Source organism: Megascapheus bottae, chromosome 28 (assembly GCF_031878675.1).
Source record: "Megascapheus bottae isolate mThoBot1 chromosome 28, mThoBot2.hap1, whole genome shotgun sequence".
NCBI classification, from domain to species: domain Eukaryota; kingdom Metazoa; phylum Chordata; class Mammalia; order Rodentia; family Geomyidae; genus Megascapheus; species Megascapheus bottae.
Window position 1 is genome coordinate 2,814,808 of NC_143536.1, and position 19,681 is coordinate 2,834,488.

General features: G+C 49.6%; 1 protein-coding gene across 6 annotated transcripts in view; it reads left to right on the forward strand.

The window, feature by feature from the left end:
• The window catches only part of Pitpnm2 (phosphatidylinositol transfer protein membrane associated 2), a 108,367-nt gene that overhangs the window by 24,653 nt on the left and 64,033 nt on the right, over nt 1–19,681 (forward strand). For all 6 annotated transcript variants that reach the window (XM_090319922.1, XM_090319927.1, XM_090319925.1 and 3 more), the window contains exon 2: nt 5,200–5,302. The gene's annotated coding sequence lies outside the window, so the exon portion shown is untranslated. The remainder of the gene's footprint in view (nt 1–5,199; nt 5,303–19,681) is intronic.

Below are 19,681 nucleotides of genomic sequence, written 5' to 3' on the forward strand. Positions count from 1 at the left end.
AAAAGAAAAAAAGAAAATGGAGTCCCACAGAAGCCAAATAGAATATTAGGCCTCACTCAGTGTCAGGATGTGGCTAAACCTGAGTTCAGAGCCTGTCCACTTGCAGACCCTGTTAGCTGCCTCTTCTAGGCTAAACAGCTTCCCCGGGGCCCGACACTGGCAAAGCAGACATGAGACCTCCCCTGTGCCCTGTCCTCTTCTGCTGGCAGCACTAAGCTCAAGCAGGCCTCTCCGGCCTAGGTGCCCAGTTCTTCCCAGGCACTTTCTTTACTGTAAAGCAGGGTATGTACGTAGAAGTAGCCTCTAGGAAGATTAGACAGAAGTTAGAATTTGCCTCTGGGTAGAGGAAGTGGGTGCCAGGGTACAAGGACAAAAAAGAAACATACTTGAGTTATCCTGTGCCTATTTAACCTTTTGAGTTTTGAGCATTTTCATCATGCAGATAGATACAAAGCCTGCTGGGTGGCACACGTCGGTAATCCGAGCAGTTGGGAGCTCAGGCAAGGGAGTAATAGTCTGAAGCTAGTGCTGACTGGCCAGACCCTGTCTCAAAAAAAAAAAGCAGAAACAGTCCATAATTGTTTTCTCTTTCTTCTCTCCCTCCCTCCCTCCGTCCCTCCCTTTCCCTCCCCCTCTCACTCCTCCTTTCCCTTCCTCCTTCCCACTTTGGGCCACAGCTCCACTTGTGGTTTCTGAGTGGTTTATTGAAGATAAGGACTCTTCTTTACTCAAGGACTTTTTCTGCCCAGACTGGCTTTGAATTGTGATCTTCAGATCTCAGCCTCCTGAGTGGCTAGGATTATAGGTGTGAGTCTCCAATGTCTGGCTTCAGTCCATAATTTCAGTGACATTGTTTCATTAAAAATTTAGAAACTCTTGGCTGGGTGCCAGTGGCTCATGCCTTTAATCCTAGCTACTCAGGAGGCTGAGATCTGAGGATTTCAGTTTGAAGACAGCCTGAGCAGAAAAGTCCCTGTGAAACTATTATCTCCAATTGACCACTCAAAAATCACAAGTGAATCTGTGGCTCAAAGTAATAGAGCGTTAGCCTTAAGCAAATAGGGCTCAGAGAGAGTGCCCAGACACTAAGTTCAAGACCCATGACTGACAAAAAAAAAAAAAGTCTGGGAATGTGGTAGTATGCTTGCCTAGTACGAAGCCCTGGATTTGATTCCTCTACCACATCAATAGAAAAGGCTGGAAGTGGCATTGTGGCTCAAGTGGTAGAGTGCTAGCCTTGAGCAAAAGAAGCTCAGGGATAGCCCAGGCCCTGAGATCAAGACCCATGATTGGCCAAAGAATTTAGGAACTCCAGGTACATATGTAAAAGAATTGAAAACATATGCCCACACAAAAACTTCTATGAGGGGCTGAGAGTTTGGCCTAGTGGTAGAGTGCTTGCCTAGCATGCACGAAGACCTAGGTTCGATTCCTCAGCACCACATAAATAGAAAAAAGCCGGAAGTGGTGCTGAGGCTCAAGTGGTAGAGCTCTATCCTTGAGAAAGTCCAAGGACAGTGCTCAGGCCCTGAGCCCAAGTCCAAGACTGGCCAAAAAAAAAAAAATTTTTTTTCTATGAAAAGTTTTATGGTAGGGCCAGGAGTATAGCCTAGTAGTAGAATGCTCGCCTAGCAAGCACGAAGACCCGGGTTCGATTCTTCAGTACTACATATACAGAAAAGGCCAGAAGTGGCGCTGTAGCTCAAGTGGCAGAGTACTAGCCTTGAGGAAAAAGTGTCCAAGGATAGTGCTCTGGCCCTGAGTTCAAGCCCAGGACTTCCCCCACCTCAAAAAAAGTTTTATGGTAGCTTATTCATAGTTGACAGTGGGCAGAAATACCTCAGATGTCCAACAGCAACTTGGTGGAGAAACAAAATGTGGTTTATACATTCTGACATAGAGTGGAATATTACTCAGTCACAAAAAAAGTGAAATGAGTACTGCCATACACTTTGACATGGATAAACTGAAAACGTAATGCATAAAAGGCTACCTATTATGTAATTACACTGAAGTGAAACGTGGAGCATAGGGCCTGCCACAGAGGTAGAAGACCCATTAGTAACTTGCCAGTGTCTGGGGGAGGTAGAGGGAAGGGCGAGAGGAGACATTGGAGAGAGACTGCTCATGGGTTAAGTTTCTTTTAGGGTGTTGAAGATGTTGCAAGTTAAACTAGTGGTGATGATTCCATAACCTTGTAAATAGTAACCACTGAAGTGTATACTTTAAAGGATAAGCTTCAGGACTACAGACCTAGCTCCTGTAGTTTCAGAGCATCTGCCTATGGAGTCCCCGACAATGACCCCACCAAAAGATGGACTTCATGGCATATGAATTATATCTCAATTAAAAAAAATCAGGAACCCCTCTGTACATCACCTTTATTTATTTTTTGTTAGTCACGGGGCTTGAACTCAGGGCCTGAGAGCTCCCCCTGAGCCTTTTCATTCAAGGCTAGCACTCTGTCACTTTGAGCCACAGCTCTACTTCTAATTTTCTGGTAGTTAATTGGAGATAAGACTCTCATGGACTTTCCTGCCTGGGCTGGCTTTGAACCACAGTCCTCAGATCTGAGCCTCCTAAGTAGCTAGGGCTACAAGCATGAGCCACCAGCACCTGGCAGTGTGTATCACCTTTATGATACCAATAAGATAAAAATATATTTTTAAGGATTGGTGCCTTGGAATCTGGAGCCCTGGCTTGTCATTAGCCTGCAGGCAGTTTGCTCCAGGAGTGCCTTCCGTGTGTGTCGGCGTCCACCTATTTTCAGCCGCCACCTCCGTGTCCACGTCAGTGGGGGTAGAGTGTTCTTCAGCTGCCCCACCCCCTCATGTGGAGCTTCTACTCCCAGCCAGGGCCAGCTTGAGGCATGTGGATGTCTGGGCAAACTCACAACTTGGCGCCCCATCAAACCAGTATTCTTTAAGTGTTTGTTTGACATTTATTTAGTGGTGATGAGGAGAGACTGATAGTCTATTAATAGAAATGGTGTAGAGAAACAGATTCATGTACTAACTCACTTCCATGGACTGAAACAGCATTGGGGTTCTGAAAAATCTTTAGAAAAGCAATTCTGACTTCTGTTCTCGTATCTGGAGCTGTTTTGTTTTCTTTTTTCTTGTGCCTGCAGTTGCTCTGCATCACTCATGAGGCATACTGAAGATCTAGATGTCAAAGCTAAAGCCATGGAATGGTTTCCCTCCAGCTGTTCCTGGGCACAGCAGTGCCCTGTGTGTTATTGGGGCTGACTCCCTGCCCCCGGGCCATGGCTGTGGGAAGGCAAGCGTGGATCTCAGCAACGAATTGTGCCTGGGTTTTTGTTTTCCTGTCAGGCAATGGACTGGTTTGTTTTTCCCACTTATTGGTGGGGTCACTGGAGGGACTCTGAGTTAATGGGCATCTATTTCATTCTAGAGATATTTTGTGCCCCTAAAGTCTGTTTCCTAACCCCATCTTGGAGCACTACTGAACACGGGGTACTTTGGTCAGACACTTAAGACCCTGCAACAGCTGTGTTGTGTTCCCAGAGTGCCTTTCTCCTAGTCCCTGCCAGTGCGAGTCACTGCTGAGCTTCCCAGCCACAGGTAGAATGGAGGAGCTTGCCTGGTGATGGGCTCAGCCTGGGCTTGGTGTCACTGCAGCAACTCCCCATGAGTTGCCTTATTCACAAATGGTGCTACTTAGCTCTGTCCTCCCAATGGTTGGGAGGCTACGAATCCAGATGGAGGGGTCCCTGTCGAGGCTTGGTAAGCTGTGACACTTGGTGGCATGTAGAAGAGAATAGCTGAGGGCCTGGGGAACTGCATTTGCTGTTTTTCAGGGGTCAAATGTGTCTTTGGTTGTGTACATGTAGCTGTGGAAATGAGAAGCAGAGGCAAGATGGCTGAGAAGCCTGGGGCCCTGAGGCCACCCTACAAGTTTCTTGCTCCCTTTGCTCTGGTTTTCCCAAGAGCGTGGGATGTGTGGCAGGGCGGGGGTGGCATGTGAAGAGCCAGAAGAGCCAACGTTCTCTGAGCCTCACCTCCCACTGCTCCACACGCAGTGCTCTCTGCGCCTCCCATTCCCTTTTCCTCTGCTCTGGCTCCGGCTAGCCCTGCCATTCACTGGCAGTTGATCATTTTGTCATCTTGAGCCTCTGTGCAATTCCTTCTGGGTTTTACTTTTACCTTTATCAAGACCACTCATCCTTTGTGGCCATCAAGTCGTCCCAGCCTTAGGTGTTCTGTGCCTGGCCTCAGCCCCTGAAGGGCTGCCTTGAACTTGGGCAAGTTGCTCCTGAAACAATCCCAGCACCTACACCCTGCAGGGAGCAGCTCTCTGGTCACAGTCATCTGAAGGTCTCCTAGGCTGCTGCCTGCTCCCTGGGCAAAGGTACAAGGGGCTCATAAAGGTGTCAGACAGGCAAGTGTGTGTGTTGAGCTGTGGTGTGGGTCCTGAGGTGTCTCAGGTCCCTGTGGGAACTCTGGGCTGGGTGGCAGCTTTACTGTGTCTCTGAATATTCTGTGTCATCTGTGAGGTCACTTGGGCTTGGGATTCCCTGAAAGTCCATTTCTCTGTCTTTCTCATTCTATTTTTGTGGGCTCGGCTCGGGCCTGCAGGAATCAGTCAAGTTGGGTGTTGATCCCACACCATGGAGCTGGGGGCTGTGTCTTCTCACCTAGCACCATCAGGCCGAGTGTTCCTACTTGCTGCTTTGTCCAGGTCTTCAGCAGCCTCAAGTTTTGCAGCCCCAGCAGGGTCCTGGCCGAAAACCCTGACTGTAGAGCTAGAGTTCTAGAAGGCAACCGTGCGTGCTGTGGTTATGTGTTCCAGCTAAACAGAGGGGTTCAGGCAATGTTAGGGTATTCCATCACCTGTTTTTTGCCCTCTGAATACATCCTAGAGCAGATACATTTGTTTTTTTTTTCCCAGCTAATTCTTTTTTTTTTTAATTTTTTTTTATTGTAATTAGTAAAAGGGTTACATGATATTTGCCAGATAGAAGGTGCATTAATTCACATACATTGATACCCTTTCACATGTCTTGGTACCCATTTCCCTCCCCCCCCCCAGAGCAGATACATTTGTAAGACAAGGCCCTGCAGCGGGATACCCATGCTGCACTTCTTATTCTGTGGGGGGTGTGAGTCTGGCTCTGCATTAGTATGAAGTGAAGGGAAGTCCAGTTGTTTTACCAGTTCTCCCATTGGCTTATTGCAGGATGCTGGCACGTGTGTCCTGGTCCCTGATCCCCTCCTGTGGGCCTACTGACTCTTCTGTCTTCCTGTCCCAGAGACACCAACAGAGCTGTTCAGACCTGCAGGTAAGTCCCAATCTCCTCTCATTGAACTTGCATCCTGGTGTTGGAGCTACCCTGGCCTCTGGGAGTACAGAGGCTTTGCTGTTTCCTTCTTCCCTTAAAAATGTGATCATCTGATTGCTGTGGGATAGTCTATATGTTTTGGTTATGTTTCTTGCAAATATTGACTTTGCTTCACTAACTAGGAAGGATGATATTCTGCCTCAGATGTCTTGAGATTCCAGATTCACTACAACCTTCAGGCTAGCCCTGCACACTGCCATTTTTCCACTCATAGAGCCCCTTGGCTGGTGGCTAGGCCTGTCCTCCCGACTGAGGACCCAGAATCAGAACAGGGCACACGAGGAAGCAGGTAGGCATTTTGGCTTGACGGTGATAGCCTCTTCTGGGCTGTGAAGCCTGGGCTCTGACCACTCTAGCTGTGGCAGTAGGCAGAGGCAAGATTCTTTCCTCACCCTATTGTCTACAAGCTTTAACAGTGGCCCCCAAATCTCCCTGTATGGGTTTTCTTAGGCCCGTCTCTCTGTGTAAACTTACTCCCTCAGTGAGAAAACATGGCTGAGGTTGTCGGCATCTACATCAGGTCCAGAGACTGAATGGCCCAGTGCTGGACTCCTATCTTATGTCCTAGCCAAGAGCAGAAGTCCCAAGACTCTCTGCTTCTGTCTGTTCGGGTCTTACCTGTCTCTTGTTTTTCATGTCAGGCCTTTGGCAGTTGAAAGAGGAAGTAAAGTGATTTTTCATTTTCCTTAAATTCCCAGACACCTTGCTGCCAGGGTATTCAATAGCTAGTCAGAGCTTCTGGGCATGAAGGCTGGGTATTCCTTTGAGGGAAGGTAAGGAATTGGGGGTAGGGGAGACTTTAGTCTCCATCCTCTGTTGTATGGTTTTTGGTTTTTTTTTTTGGTTGTGGGGCTTGTACTCAGGGGCTGGGCATTGTTCTTGAACCTCTTTTGCTCAAAGCTAGCACTCTACCACTTGAGCCACAGCGCAGTTTCTGATTTTTGAGTGGTTAACTGGAAGTAAGAGTCTCATGAGGACTTTTCTGCCCTGTCTGGCTTTGAACTATGATCCTCAGATCTTAGCTTCCTAAGTATCTAGGCAGTGTGAGCTACCAGTACCCAGCAGTATGGGTCTCTAAGTGCACTTTCTCTGCAAGGTCCACAGCAGTCCTGTGAAATCGGGATCCCATTTGACACTAAGGAGCAGAAGCTGAGGCTTAGTGATGGCAGATGTTGGGCTTGCGGTCGTACAGCGAGGATGGGACCTTGAGTCTGCACTCTGAAGTATGTGGTGTGTTTTTCCAAAAGGAGGATGTGACTCATGGGGTGCAGGCCCAGGTCCCAACCTGCCTTGCTACCTACCCTGAGCCCTGCTTCCTTACTGAGTGACTAGGAGGGGTGCGAGGCCTCTGAGGCTTGGCGAGTGTGCCCCTCTTGCTTCTGTGTTTCCAGGCTGGCACCGTAGGCTGTTTCCTTCTCTAATTGCTTATTCTCTTTGCTTGCTGTGAAAAGGCCTACAAGTGCTAAGGAGAGAGAGTGCTATGTTGTATGTTTTGGTTTTTGTTTTGTCTTAATTCACTTTCCAAGGTGCGTAAGCCTCAGAAGTGGGAGTGGGGAGTGTGGCCCAGTGAGCCCATGCTTACATAGGTTCTGCAGGCTTGGAGCCCATGGGTTCCACGTGCAGGTGAACATGACTTCCTACTCAGGCCGGGGGGGCCCCCCTGCCTGAGTTCTGACGACCCCAGCACCCGTGGCTTCCTGTTTCCTTTAATACAGAAAGAGGAGTTCTTTACCTGGTTGGTATCTGCCTCCCAGAGACTAGCAAATTTGCAGAAACAGTGGCCTTGCTGGGACCCAGAATGGCATCAAGGATTTCTCTGCTTCACTTACTTCTCCAGAAAATATTTATTAACTATTTAGTATGCCCGGGGTACTAGTGCAGGGGCTTCTGGGCACCAGTGAACTAAGTAGAAAGAAGCCACATAGAGGCAGTTTGTTTCTTGGTGCATCCTGCTTTGCTTGTGCCATTCCAACATCCTGAAATTCCCTTCTTTCTCCTTCACAGCCCATTTCAAACACCTCCTTTTCTCAAAAGGTGTTTGCAAGCCAGGGATCCACTCTGGCCCTTTCCGCCCTTCCTCTCTGTTCATCTCAGCATTCTGCTCTCCTCTGATAGGGTTCTTGGCACCATGTGCTCTGAAATGCTTGGATTTCTGTCCCCAGCCCCTGCTATCCTGCAGGCAGTCAAACCCAGAACATGACAGGCCCAGCTGGGACAATCAGGTTCGTTCCTGAAGGCTTCTCAGCTGTCCTGGCACTTTGTGGCTGTGATGGGCAGAGTGAGTGCTGAGCTCTGGGCAGAAAGGAGAGAAAGCAGCCCCCTCCCCAGGGGTTCTGAGAACATAGACACTCCCAGTCCTTGGAAGCAGAGGAAGGAAAGGGCCTGAAGAACAGGGTTTAGTCTTCGAGAAGCTGATTGCTCCCCAGGAACTCCAAAGGAGCCTTTCCTTCCGGGGAAGAAGGACACTGGGTTATCTCTCAGCACAGCTTGGCATCTTGTGGAGGGAGACAGGGGCTCACCACAGGAGAACATTTACCCTCCTGACTCAGGCCCTGGCTTCCTCTGACTCCTTGTAGTGTAGACTCACAGGGAGGGGTGCTTCCTGTCATTGTCTGTGACAGATTTGGCAAGGTCACTGTCTCTTGAGAAGGAAGAGAACTAATATTGTGGGCAGGACCTCAGACCACAGCAGCAGTGGACACAGATTCCCATTGGCAGTGCCTACCTCAGGCAGGACTCCTTTCCTTTGCGTGGCCCTGTGCTGAAGCCAGGACCTAGATGGCTGCTTCAGCCTCTGGGCAGCAAGGCCTCTGAGCTGCTCTTCTCTCTTCCTTGAGGCGTCCTTTTCATTCTCTATCCCCGCTCCCCAAAGCTCCATTGCTCTGTGGCTTAGGTGGGGATATCTTCCTGAGAGAACATTATGTTTTCCCAGCCAAATGACATATCCCAGCTTGTGCTTCCTGCCATCACCTGTTGAAGTGCACCCAGGTGTTCTGTTCTTCAAGAGTGCACTTGGAATAGACAGACCCAGCTGTGCAGCCATCTTACTCTGTTCAGGCCCATAAAGAGAAAGGGGTCCCTCAGAACTAGACCTACAGGCTCTCCACTGGAAACCTCTTCTCATACCTTGCTTCTTCCTGCTCCTCCTGGATGCCATTACACGCCTGCCCTTTCCTTTCCTATAACTGGTTCTTGGCATGCTCAAGGAGCTCTTGTTTGTGACCTCATCTTGCCTGATCAGGAGGCACCTGCAAGCCTTTACTTGTAAACTTATTGTACCTCCCGTAGATAGGTCCCTTAGCAGGAATTTCTGGGTCCATCCTCTGTGTCATTCTCTTGCTTTATTTTTTCACACACTTTCTGTCTCGAATAATGACTTTTATTCCTAGAGACAATGTCCAGAGCTAGGAATTACTAGAAGGACTCCTGAGAGAATGCATTCAAGTTCAGACTACTCATTTCAGCAGCAGGAGTGATCCTACAGTGGATCAAAACATGAGATAAATCACGAAGTGGTTCTGGCCTTTCTGGGGCTTATATGTTAGTGAAGAAGACAAATTCTGAGCAGTCAGTAAGTTATGCAGTGGGCCAAGTGCTGGTGCTCATGCCTGCATCCTGGCTCCCCAAGAGGCTGAGATCTGCAGACCTGGAGATCCCTATTTGAAGCTAGCCTAGCAAGAAAATGTATGAGACTCTCATCTCTCCTCAAAAAAAAAAAAAAAGGCAAAAGTAGAGTTGTGGCTCAAGTGCTAGCCTTGAGCAAAAATGCTCAGGGACAGTGCTTAAGTCCTGAGTTCAAGCCCCAGGACCAGCACGCAATTTTGAAAAAAGGAAAGACAGGCTCGTTGGGGCAGTGAAGACACTCATCTTTAGCAGCACTACCTCTGCTCAGCTGTCTCGTGCTATTCTACAACACTCTAAAAGCTACTATGAGGGACCTATGCTGTTGCTGGGGAGACTCTCAGGCATATGTGCTTGAAGACCCTGAGGCTGTCTAGATTCCCTGAGATCTGGGACCTTCTAAGACTGGGTGCTGTGCCTGGACTGTGGTGCTGCACCCTGGCTTCCATCTCCCAAAAAGAGGAACTGCTAGGTTGCCCTGGGAACAGGTGCATTCCCAGGAAGAAGAGTGGGCTTGATTAGGGCAGTCTTAGGACTGTCAAGTAGCAAGCACCCTTTGTGCCTAAGCACAGAATAGATGTAAAAGATACACGTGCTGTGCTTGAAGGGCTGAGGAGAAAGATTGCTCGCTCTCTCTGGCGCCTGACCCGTCTGTGTCCCTCACTCGTGTGCCACTCAGAGGTCAGTGTCTTTGGGATATGAGGCAGTCACTTCCTCATCTTCTCTATAAGAAGCTTGTTGAAGCAGAATACATGGGGGATAATGAGACAAGATGGGAGTGCAAAGATGACATCTCAGCAGGGGGTACCTGCGTCTGTGTCACAGATTGTCCCAGAGTCAGGCCATCTGATGCCCCATCTGATGGGACAGAGCTAGAGGCCAGCTGTCCATAGGTGTCTTTTAATTGTTTGTTTTTCCCTCTGGGAGATCTTCAGTGTATTCGACAGCTAGACTGAAGATGGACACTGAGGCTGGAAAAAAAGACCAGTTGTTCTCCCATCCCCTGGCTATCCCCATCTTCTTCCCTAGCCAATTGTGTTTGCATCTTCCCCTGGATCCTGGGTGGGAAGTGATTGGGATGCAGGAAATGGGCCCACTTTCCCACAGCTGGCCAGTGCCAGATCCAGTATGAGGTAGAGCGGGAGGGTGGCTCCCTAGAAAGCTCAGGATAGCAGTGACCTGCTTTCAGTGAGCCTGGGCCTGCTGCCTCTGAGCTGGACAATCTCCTCTGATTAGCACACTGACGTCAGAAAACCATGTCAACTCCAATCTCCCCTCAACTTGGCAGCTATGATGTATCATTTTAGACGTGTCCCCTGCCTCACTACAGAGGGCAGAGGCCAGTGGGGAAAAGGATTATGTTGCTTCCATCTGGCTGCAGCCACCTCCCGGGCCCCATCCAGCTGTTCTCCATTCCACACTGCCAAGAGCAGATGTCAGGGTGAGGTCAGCCTGGGAGCTGAGGACCTGCCCATCAGCTTCACGTGAATGACTTCAAGGCTATTTCTGGCCTTGCCATTATCCCAACAGCTCCAAGTGATAAATATAGACACAGATTGAAAAGCCCCAGTGGCAGGCAGGCAGGCAGGCAGGCAGGCAGGAGTACAGGGGAGTGTGTGGACGGGGGCTCAGCTATAAATAAGTCTGTTGGAACACCGCCCCAGCCGTGCTGCCACTGCCAGGCCGAAGTGCATGTATGCATGCTCTCTTCCTCCCTGCCAGAGTACTTGTACCTGTGGGGTCTTGGGCAGAGGAGAGAGGGAGGGAGAAGGACTGCTGAAGAGAGGGATGTAGGTACCACCATCTATTGGGAACCTTGGACAACAGGACAGGCAGGCTGCTGAATGCTGTCCCGTTGGCACTTACAAAGGGAAATGGTGGAGGGCTGGGAATGTAGCTTAGTGGTAGAGTGATTGCCTAGTACTACATAAATAGAAAAAGCTGAAAGGAGCACTGTGGCTCAAGTGGTAGAGTCCTAGCCTTGAGCAAAAGAAGCTCAGGGACAGTGCCCAGGCCAAGAAAGGAAGGAAGGGGGCTGGGAATTTGGCCTAGTGGTAGATTGCTTGCCTAGCATGCACCAAAACCTGGGTTTGATTCCTCGGTACCACATGCATAGAAAAAAAAGCTGCAAGTAGTGCTGTGGTCAAGTAGCAGAGGTCTAGCCTTGAAAAAGCCCAAGGACAATTCTCAAGCCCTGAGTTCAAGCCCCAGGACTGGCAAAAAATAAAAAATAAAAAAAGAAAGGAAGGAAGAATGGGAGTGAGGGAAGGAGGAAAAGGGAAAGAGAGAGAGGGTGGGGGGAAGCAGAAGAAAGGAAGGAAGGGAAAGGAAAGAAGTGAGGGAGAGAGGGAAGAAGGAAGGAAGGGGAAGGAAAAGGGAAAGGGACTGTTGGGCCCAGGAAGAGGGTCCTGGGAACAGCCACATGGGGGGGGGAAAGGGTGTTGTACCAAGAACACTGGCCCCTCTCTAGCATCCATCAATCCTCTTGGCTGAGCTCTTTTGAGGGGCAAGTAGGCTGTGGCTGAACTTGAGGAATTCGAGTCTGGGTTTGGAGTCCTGCTGGGGGCTTTCATACACCCTGTACCAGTGTGTTTTTGTCTGCTTCACCTTGCCTGGACGCATCCTTTTTGCAGGAGTCCAGCTGTTTATTTTCTGGCCCCAGTCCTCACTGCCAAGCCTGGGTGTGGCTCTTGTTTAAACAGGGAACCACGCCCTTCTCACTCCTGCCAGCATCTTTTCTCCTTTGGCATCTTTTGCTTTTCTCCTGCCTCTCTTCCCCAGTATCCCTCTAACTCCTGGCTTGAAGCAGATAGATGAGTTTGTGCTGGATGGGGAACAGAGCTGTGCCCAAGAGACACTGGTCTTGAAAAAAAAAAAAAGTAAGCTGGCAAGTAGCCAAGGAACTCACTGTGAACGAGACACCGTTATGTAGTTACCAGTCCTGAAACCCATGTCCTGCAAGCCTGTTGCCTTCTGTAAGCTCATTAACATGCCCAGGGCATGCACGTTGGGCCTGGCGTAGGTTAATAGTGTGTGAATAAACAATACTAGCATGTATTAATAACACTGACATCCAGCCTGGTGTGGAGTGTTGGGGTCTCTAAGCACTGTGCCCATGTATTCCCTGTGCTTTAGAGCTTCATGGGGCAGAGGGATCCAGAGGAGCCCTTGGCCTCTTTTGTGGCCTGCATATGGACCTGTTATTTAGTCCTGAGTGTGAATTCACAGCACTCCCAAGATTAATTGGGTTGGGACCTAGCCTCCAGGAACTTGGGAGGAGCCATAATGCCAAGTCCTGTGGGAGTGGAAGATTTGATTCCTCAGGTTCTGACCCATGTACTGTGTCCCCCCACCCCCAAATGCTGAGGTCACTTACCACAGGTTGGATGGTGGTTGGCGTTGGGTGGATACAAAGGAAAACCTTCTAGGAGGAAGGAGCAGCCTGTGCAAAGGCACCACGGAGAGGGAGTACCCTGAGATCCTGCTCAGGGCTGCATCAAGGAAGGCTGGACTGAGGGAAGGGCCTGAGGAAGGAACTAAGGCAGGAGTCCAGGTGTTGTCCTGGAGTCCAGGGAGTGTTGAGGGACTTGAACTGAAGGAGTGACATACACTGGAAACTTCATCTGACTATGTGGGTGACTGGTTGGAGGCAGAGAGTGGGAGCAGGACAGTGACATCAGTTGTTTCGTTGTGTACCTGGGAGATGTTTTTGCTTTTCATGGTGCCTATAATAGTGGGAAGTGTAAATATGTTTCTGATTATTTCCAAAGGTGGCTGCACGGGGCTGGCTAGGGGCCTATGCAGAGCACAGAGCTGTTGGTTCTGATTGACTCGGTTGGCTCAGCCTTTGTCAAGGATAACTGTCCAGCAAGCTTGGCCTCAGTCAGTAGCTGGGTCTGGAGCCGAGATAGCTAATTCCCTGCGGCCTGACTAGGGCTTCCTCACCAAGCTTCCCGACTCAGCCTGACTGCTCAGAGGGTGACTGCACCAGCCATGGCCGAATCTCAGGGCCTTGCTTGGCAGTCGGACCTCCTCACTGCAGTGCTGTTGCAAGCTGGGAGCTCCAGCCCCAAAGAGAAAGGAGGAAAGCAGGCACTTTGTGTGATGGATGGATATGTGTGTCTGCTTGAGGAACCACAGAGCTCAGGAGTTAAGTCTGGTTGTGTAAATATTTTGTGTGTAGTTCTCTGGGTGCCGAGTGATAAACAGAGGGAAGAAAGACACTGGGTGGCCTCGCTTTCCCTGGGGACAGGGAGGTGTTTTTGAAGGGCTAAGGGAGTAAAACAGTGACAAGGCCACTATTCCTAGACTGAAAAGGCCAGCACAGAGGCTTCTACTGGGCCCCTCAGTCCCAGTCCTGTTTCCTTAAGACAGCAGAGAAAGGACATGTGTCCAGGTGCACAGGGGACTTGGAAGAACCTGATCTTGGGCCAGGAGTGTGGCCTAGTGGTAGAGTGCCTGCCTAGCATGCATGAAGCCCTGGGTTCAATTCCTTGGTTCTGCATACACAGAAAAAGCCGGAAGTGGTGTTGTGGCTCATGTGGTAGAGCCAGAGCCATGAGAAAGCCTAAGGACAGTGCGCAGGCCCTGAGTTCAAGCCCCAGGACTGGCAAAAAAAAAAAAAAATCATTGTTTTCTTCCATCTCTGAGCAGGAAGATGTGAAGCCATTCGCTGAGGGACTTCCAAAGGCTTTTCTATACCCTCTCTTTCTGAGGAGCATACAAACCAGACTGGAACTTGCTGTTCAGTCCTTATAAGGAACCCTGACTTTCTTATCCAGCTGTTTGTGATTGTACTTTTGGCTGGTCTGGGTCTGCAGCTTTCTTTTATTTAAAACAAAATTTTATTATAAAGTATAGAGGGGTTATAGTTACATTCGCCAGATAGTAAGTGCATTACTTCTTTCACATTGATACCCCATTTCCCTCCCCCCTCTGCAGCTTTCTTGTGTGCCTTGGAAAGCAGGTCTGTCTCCCACTTGGGGAGATAGAATAGATTGCTAAGGCTGCTCCTCCGATTAGGTGAATTAATAAATGGGGTGGGTAGTGTAGATAGTTATGGTAATTGACTTATGATTATTTCTGGTTGGTCTTTCTTTTACTGAGATGCTGTCTTTAGGTCTAAGAGGTTTGATCTCTGTGACCTTTGGACAAGTCATTTTGTTCCTCTGGGCTTTACTAGTCACTGCAAAATGGGAATCCTAAGGTGCCAGCCTCATGGGATTGGTGGAAGATTAGATTAAGCAAGCTGAAGCAGGTAAGCAAGCTGGCCATTCAGCTGTCCTTTGACCGGTATTGTGGTACGGGGAAAACTGAAGCCATGATGGATGAGGCCATAGAGCTCAGGTCCACCTGGACCTGCCCCTTTCCCACCTTTGTTCCCATGGGGCAGCAAAACCCTCTCTGAGGTATGCTGCTGGTGGGTGGTGACAATGATAAGAGCTCTGGTTAGAGATCAGAGTGGGCAAGCATGGCTGCAGGCTGTTTCCTCCTTCATCCAAGTGCTTCCACAATGGCCAGTTTATGGGCACTGGAGTTTGTAGCCTTCATTCCCTCTGCAAGCACTTTGGGGGGGGGAGGGTAGTGGTCTCTGAAGACTAATCTTGTGCTAGTGCTAGAAGACTGAGGAGACTGTAGGTTACTTCATTTCTTCCTGCTTTTCTCTTTGTGCAGACCTTGTCTAGCTTAGGGAAGGCCCCTCTATCCTTCCAAGGTTCTCAGGACAGGTCTAGATGAGTGCGGCTACCTTCCCTGAAGGCCTCCATCCTATAGCCTCCAGCCTGGAGGCTGCTGAGAGGTTGAGGCTGACCAGGCCCTTATCCCCATGCTGCCCAAGCCCAAGTTGGGCCCCAGAGAGCCTGGGCTGGCCTTTGACTCGTCCGTGCAGATAGATTGTTGATTTATGATGCTGGAGGGAGAGAAGAATTCCTCTAATTATCAGCTTCCAGAATTCTGGCTTTATGGCCAGAGTTGGAGACAGCTGTTTGGATAACATCCCCAGAGGACTCAGCCAGCTTTTCTGGGCCAGAAGACACATGAAGACTTCAGCTGCAGTCATACTTGAGTCGGAGGTGCCAGTTTTCCAGCTTAGGATGCAAGCACAGCTCATAGAACATTTACCCAGGTGAGGATATAGAGTCTTTCTGGAACCATCCTGGGTCACCAAGGTCACCTCCACCTCTGAGTGCCTGTACTGGCTCTGTGGTTCTTCAGCTCCATCCCCAATTGAGCTGTCAGAGCTGAGGCTTTTTCCTCTGAATCTGCGTTCCCCCTGGGCTGGAGCTGCTGGAGTATGATGAGCACTTACTTCTGATACGCATTGCTCAGCTTGTCTGACCAGGTTGGTTCTCCACAGAGAGCTGGGACCCAGTGATGTATCTGTCACTGTGGACCAGCCCACAATAACTCTTGCTTGGATCTTGAGCTTTGTGCCCTAGGATAAAGGGTGATCCCAGGAATTTGGGTCAGAATTCCTCCCCCACAGGGTGTTGCCAGGGGCAGCCCTGCTCAGGCTGCTGGTCCTACATTATTTCTGACCCCTACTTTAACTGCACCTCAACTTTGTTCCAGCCCATGTGAGTCCAATGCCCAGCTCTGGTAGCAAGCCAGGCCAGGATGCAGCTGGGCCAGACAAGGGAGGATGACTGGAGCACATCTGTCTCTGTCTGGATGTGGATGCTTGTTTTCGGAGCTGTTGTGTTGCAGAGATAAGAGACACCTTTTTCCGCCAGGCCTGTCTATGCCTAATCCAACTAGATGTCTGTTTTGCTTCTTTTAGTCAGAGCAGGAAGGGTCCATGGCCCACCTGCTAGGTCCTCTGGGGAGCTTTGAGGACACAGCTTCTCCTGCCCGAGGCTGGCTCTAAGTTGGTGCTTCAGTCAAGAGTGTCATGTGGGCCTGGTATGTAGCTTCGTGGTAGAGTACTTGGCTAGCATGCATGAAGCCCTGGGTTCAGTTACTCAGTACCACATAAACAGAAAAGGCTAGAAGTGGTGCTGTGGCTCACGTGGTAGATAGATTGCTAGCCTTGAACAAAAGAAGCTCAGGGACAGTGCCCAGGCACTGGCCAAAAAAAAAAAAAGTGTCAGGAGGGGAAGAAACAAAGGGACACAGGAGTACAAGGAGCTGGGAGCTGCACTGAGAACCTTCAGCAACTATGAATATGAATATGGTGACTACAGGTGTTCCTTTGGGGGGTTGCTTTTCTTCCTTCCTTTGTTGTTGTTCGGGCTTGAATTCTGGGCCTGGACCTTGTCTTTGAGCTCTTCAGATCAGTGCTAGCACTCTTCCTGTTTTCTGGGGGTTAGTAGGAGATAAGAATTTCAAAAGACTTTCATGCCTGGCTGGCTTTGAACCATAGTCCTCAGACCTCAGCCTCCTGAGTAGCTAGGATTACAGGTATGAGCCACCGCGCCACCCAGCTTCTTCCTCTTTTTTTTTTTTTTGCCTGTACCAGGATTTGAACTCAGTGACTTCATACTCATCTTTTTTCTGCCTGGACTGGCTTCAAACTGAGGTCCTCCAGGTCTCAGCCTGCTGAGTAACAAGGATTACAGATGTGAACCAACTGATTTTCTGCATTTTAAAATTAACTTTATTGAAGTATAGTTCTCATATCATACAATTCATGCATTAAATTCAGTCCTTTCTAAAATGTTTAGAATTGTGTAGTCATCGTCATAGACCATTTTTTCTTGTAGGGCCTAGGGGATTTTGTTAAGTAAGGATCCTGCCACTTGAGTTATACCCCCAGCCCTTTTAGCTTTAACTTTTCAGATAAGGTCTTACTCTTGCCCAGGCCTGACCACAATCCTCCTACTTTCTGTATGCCTGGGCAGCAGACATAAACCACTAAACACAGTGTTTTTGTCCAGTATAGGCTTCAACTGTGATCTGCTTAACACCTCAGGGGCGGATATCTTTTGTTTTTGTTTTTTGTTTTGTCTATTGTGGGGCTTGGACTCTGGGCCTGGGCGCTGTCCCTGAGCTCATCAGCTCAAGGCTACCACCGTACTCCTTAAACCACAGCGCCGCCACTTCCGTTTTTCTAGTGGTTAATTGAAGATAAGAGTCTCACAATCTTTAGTACCTGGGCTGGCTTTGAACCTCCATCCTCAGATCTTGGCCTGCTGAATAGCTGGGATTACAGGCATAAGCCATCACGCCCAGCTCCTGATGTCCTTTCTTAAGCAACCACTAGTAAAGGAAGACCTGGGGAAGTCTGGCAGGACAGTCTCCTTCAGATGCTTGGTGGCTCTTGTTTTTTTTTTTTTTTTTTTTTTTTTGCCAGTCCTGGGCTTGAGCTCAGGGCTTGAGCACTGTCCTTGGACTTTCTCAAGGCTAGCACTCTACCCCTTGAGCCTCAGCACCACTTCCGGCTTTTTGCTCTATAGGTGGGGTACCGAGGAATCGAACCCGGATCTTCGTGCATGCTAGGCAAGCATTCTACCACTAGGCCAACCTCCCGGCCCCTCTTGTTTTTTTCTTTTCCAGACCCAGGGTAGACAAGCTGGTTGGTAGTTAAAGAGGCTCAGCCTGGGCCACCATCATTCTGCAGGAGAAGGTGGCAGGGGAGGCAGGAACCTTGGAGCCTGTCTGTTTCTGTTTTGAGGAGCCTCCTAGGCAGATCCGGAAATTGAACTGAGATTAGAGTCCACCGGATTGATAACAGACAGCCTGGGGATTAGGGGAAGGGCAGTTAAATATTTGTGTACTCCTGCTCTGATGGTGGGTCTTTTCTAACAGTGGCTGACAGTGCTGTTGACCTGATGGGCCAGTGCTTTGTGGAGAACAGAGACCCTCTAGTGCAAGGACAGCCATCTTCTGGGTCAGGCCAGCAGGGACCAGTGGCCACAGGGAGATGCCTCCCATTGTGAATGTGACGCACCCAAGGATTGCAGAGTGGTCACCAGCTCTTCAGAAACATTCACAAAGCTGACCCCAGGGCTTACTTCCCTTTTCTTTTTGTATTGTATTTATTCATTTATTTTTAAATTAGAAGTTTCTATTGTTATTATAAGAGTGATGTACACCGGGGTTACAGGTAAAGAGCACATTTCTTTTTGGACAATGTCACCCCTTCCTTCAGTCTTTTGTTTTGTTTTTAATTTTGAAGCAGTGTCCCCCTGTGCAGTCCAGGCTGGCCTCTAAGTCTCAGTACTTCTGCTACAGCCTCCCTGGCACTGGACCACTGTGCTTGGCTGTGTGTGTGTCACATTGGGTTGCTGTTTACTTTTGAGGAGGCTGGGGGAGTTAGAAGGTAGATGGTGGACCACTGCAGTGTCCACTCCTGATCACAGCCTGGCCATGCCCTTGGCAGAGCGTAGCACAGAGAACCAAGGAGCACAAGATGGAGAAATTAAATTATAGACTGAGCACTGCTTTCTCCCTGTTGTGGTGCTAGGAGTGAATTCAGGGAACTTTATAAGCTTGGGTTGTGGTGTATTGAGAGACCAGGCAGCTATGGCAGCTGTAGAACTAATGTGTTTTCACCTGGGTCCTGTGCCTTGGAGTGGCTGCAAATTGTGCACCCCGTGAGGCAACACCTGTGCCCCAGCCACAGCGGACTCCAGCAGGCAGCCTTCTAATGAAGTGGCTGCAGCCTGGGGTCCTGCCGTGGAGTCAGGCACCTGGCAGGGGGCGAGGTGGCAGGACTGAGAGCTGAGATGCTCCTTGCTGTTTCTGCAAGCCCTGGTGGCGGGAGAATGAGGATAGTGTGAGGGCCCACCTGTCTCCCTCCCCTTCCCCCCCACACCCCGCAGCCACCTATCTCCCCGGCCCATGGCCTGGTCCAGCTCATTGCTAGTTGTTTCTCTGCCCAAGGAAGCTGGAGGCAGTGGGGCCTGCAGGAGCCTTGCTGGCAGTAGGGGATGTGGACAGGTCAAGACTCGTCCTTCCTACTTGTTCAGGCAGTGGCTGCTTTTCACTGAGCGTTGCCGCAGAGTATCTTGTTCCCTTGGCTCTTCTATGAGCAGGAGCAGGAAGACTATGCCCTGATTGGCCTTGGTTTATAGATGATGGAGCTCCGGGAGATTTAATAACATGGCCGGGCATTAATGACCTGGACCTTTGGCTTCCTTTGGAGTTAAAGTCAGCAGAGCAGGAGTGGGTGGCAGCTGGTCTATAACTGCCCTCAGGATGTGGGGCAATTAATTGCTCACTCAGAGCTTCCGCCTGTAACATAAGATAAAATTCCTGCCTCCAAGGCTGCCCGGAGGGTGAAAGGAGAGGGTCTATCTAGGTCAAGGGTCAGGTCCCCCACTGTAGCCCCACTCTCCTGTCCCTGTGGTCACATCCCTGTGTTGTCCTCATCCATGCTGAATAGGGCCAACCTGTACTGTTTGGAAATGCTAAGTTGTCACTTCCAAGACCCAACTCTAAAGACTGTGGCTTTTGCTGTCATTTCCCCGTGGATCATTCGCACTGGAGGCCAGCCACCATCTTGTGAGGACATTCAGGCAGTTCCCAGGAAAGGTCTGGAAAGGTGATGAGAAACAGAGTGGAGTAAGTTTCTCAACAGTATGTCTTCAGTCCCAACCAAGCCTTCAGGTGAGCACAGCTCCAAATAAGGACCCCAGGAGAACACTGAGCAGAACGCCAGCCCCACTTTCAACTTCCTAGCCCACAAACAGAGTGACATAACAAGTGTTTGTTGTTTAAGCCCTGTTTGGGGTGATTTTTATACAACCATGGATAACC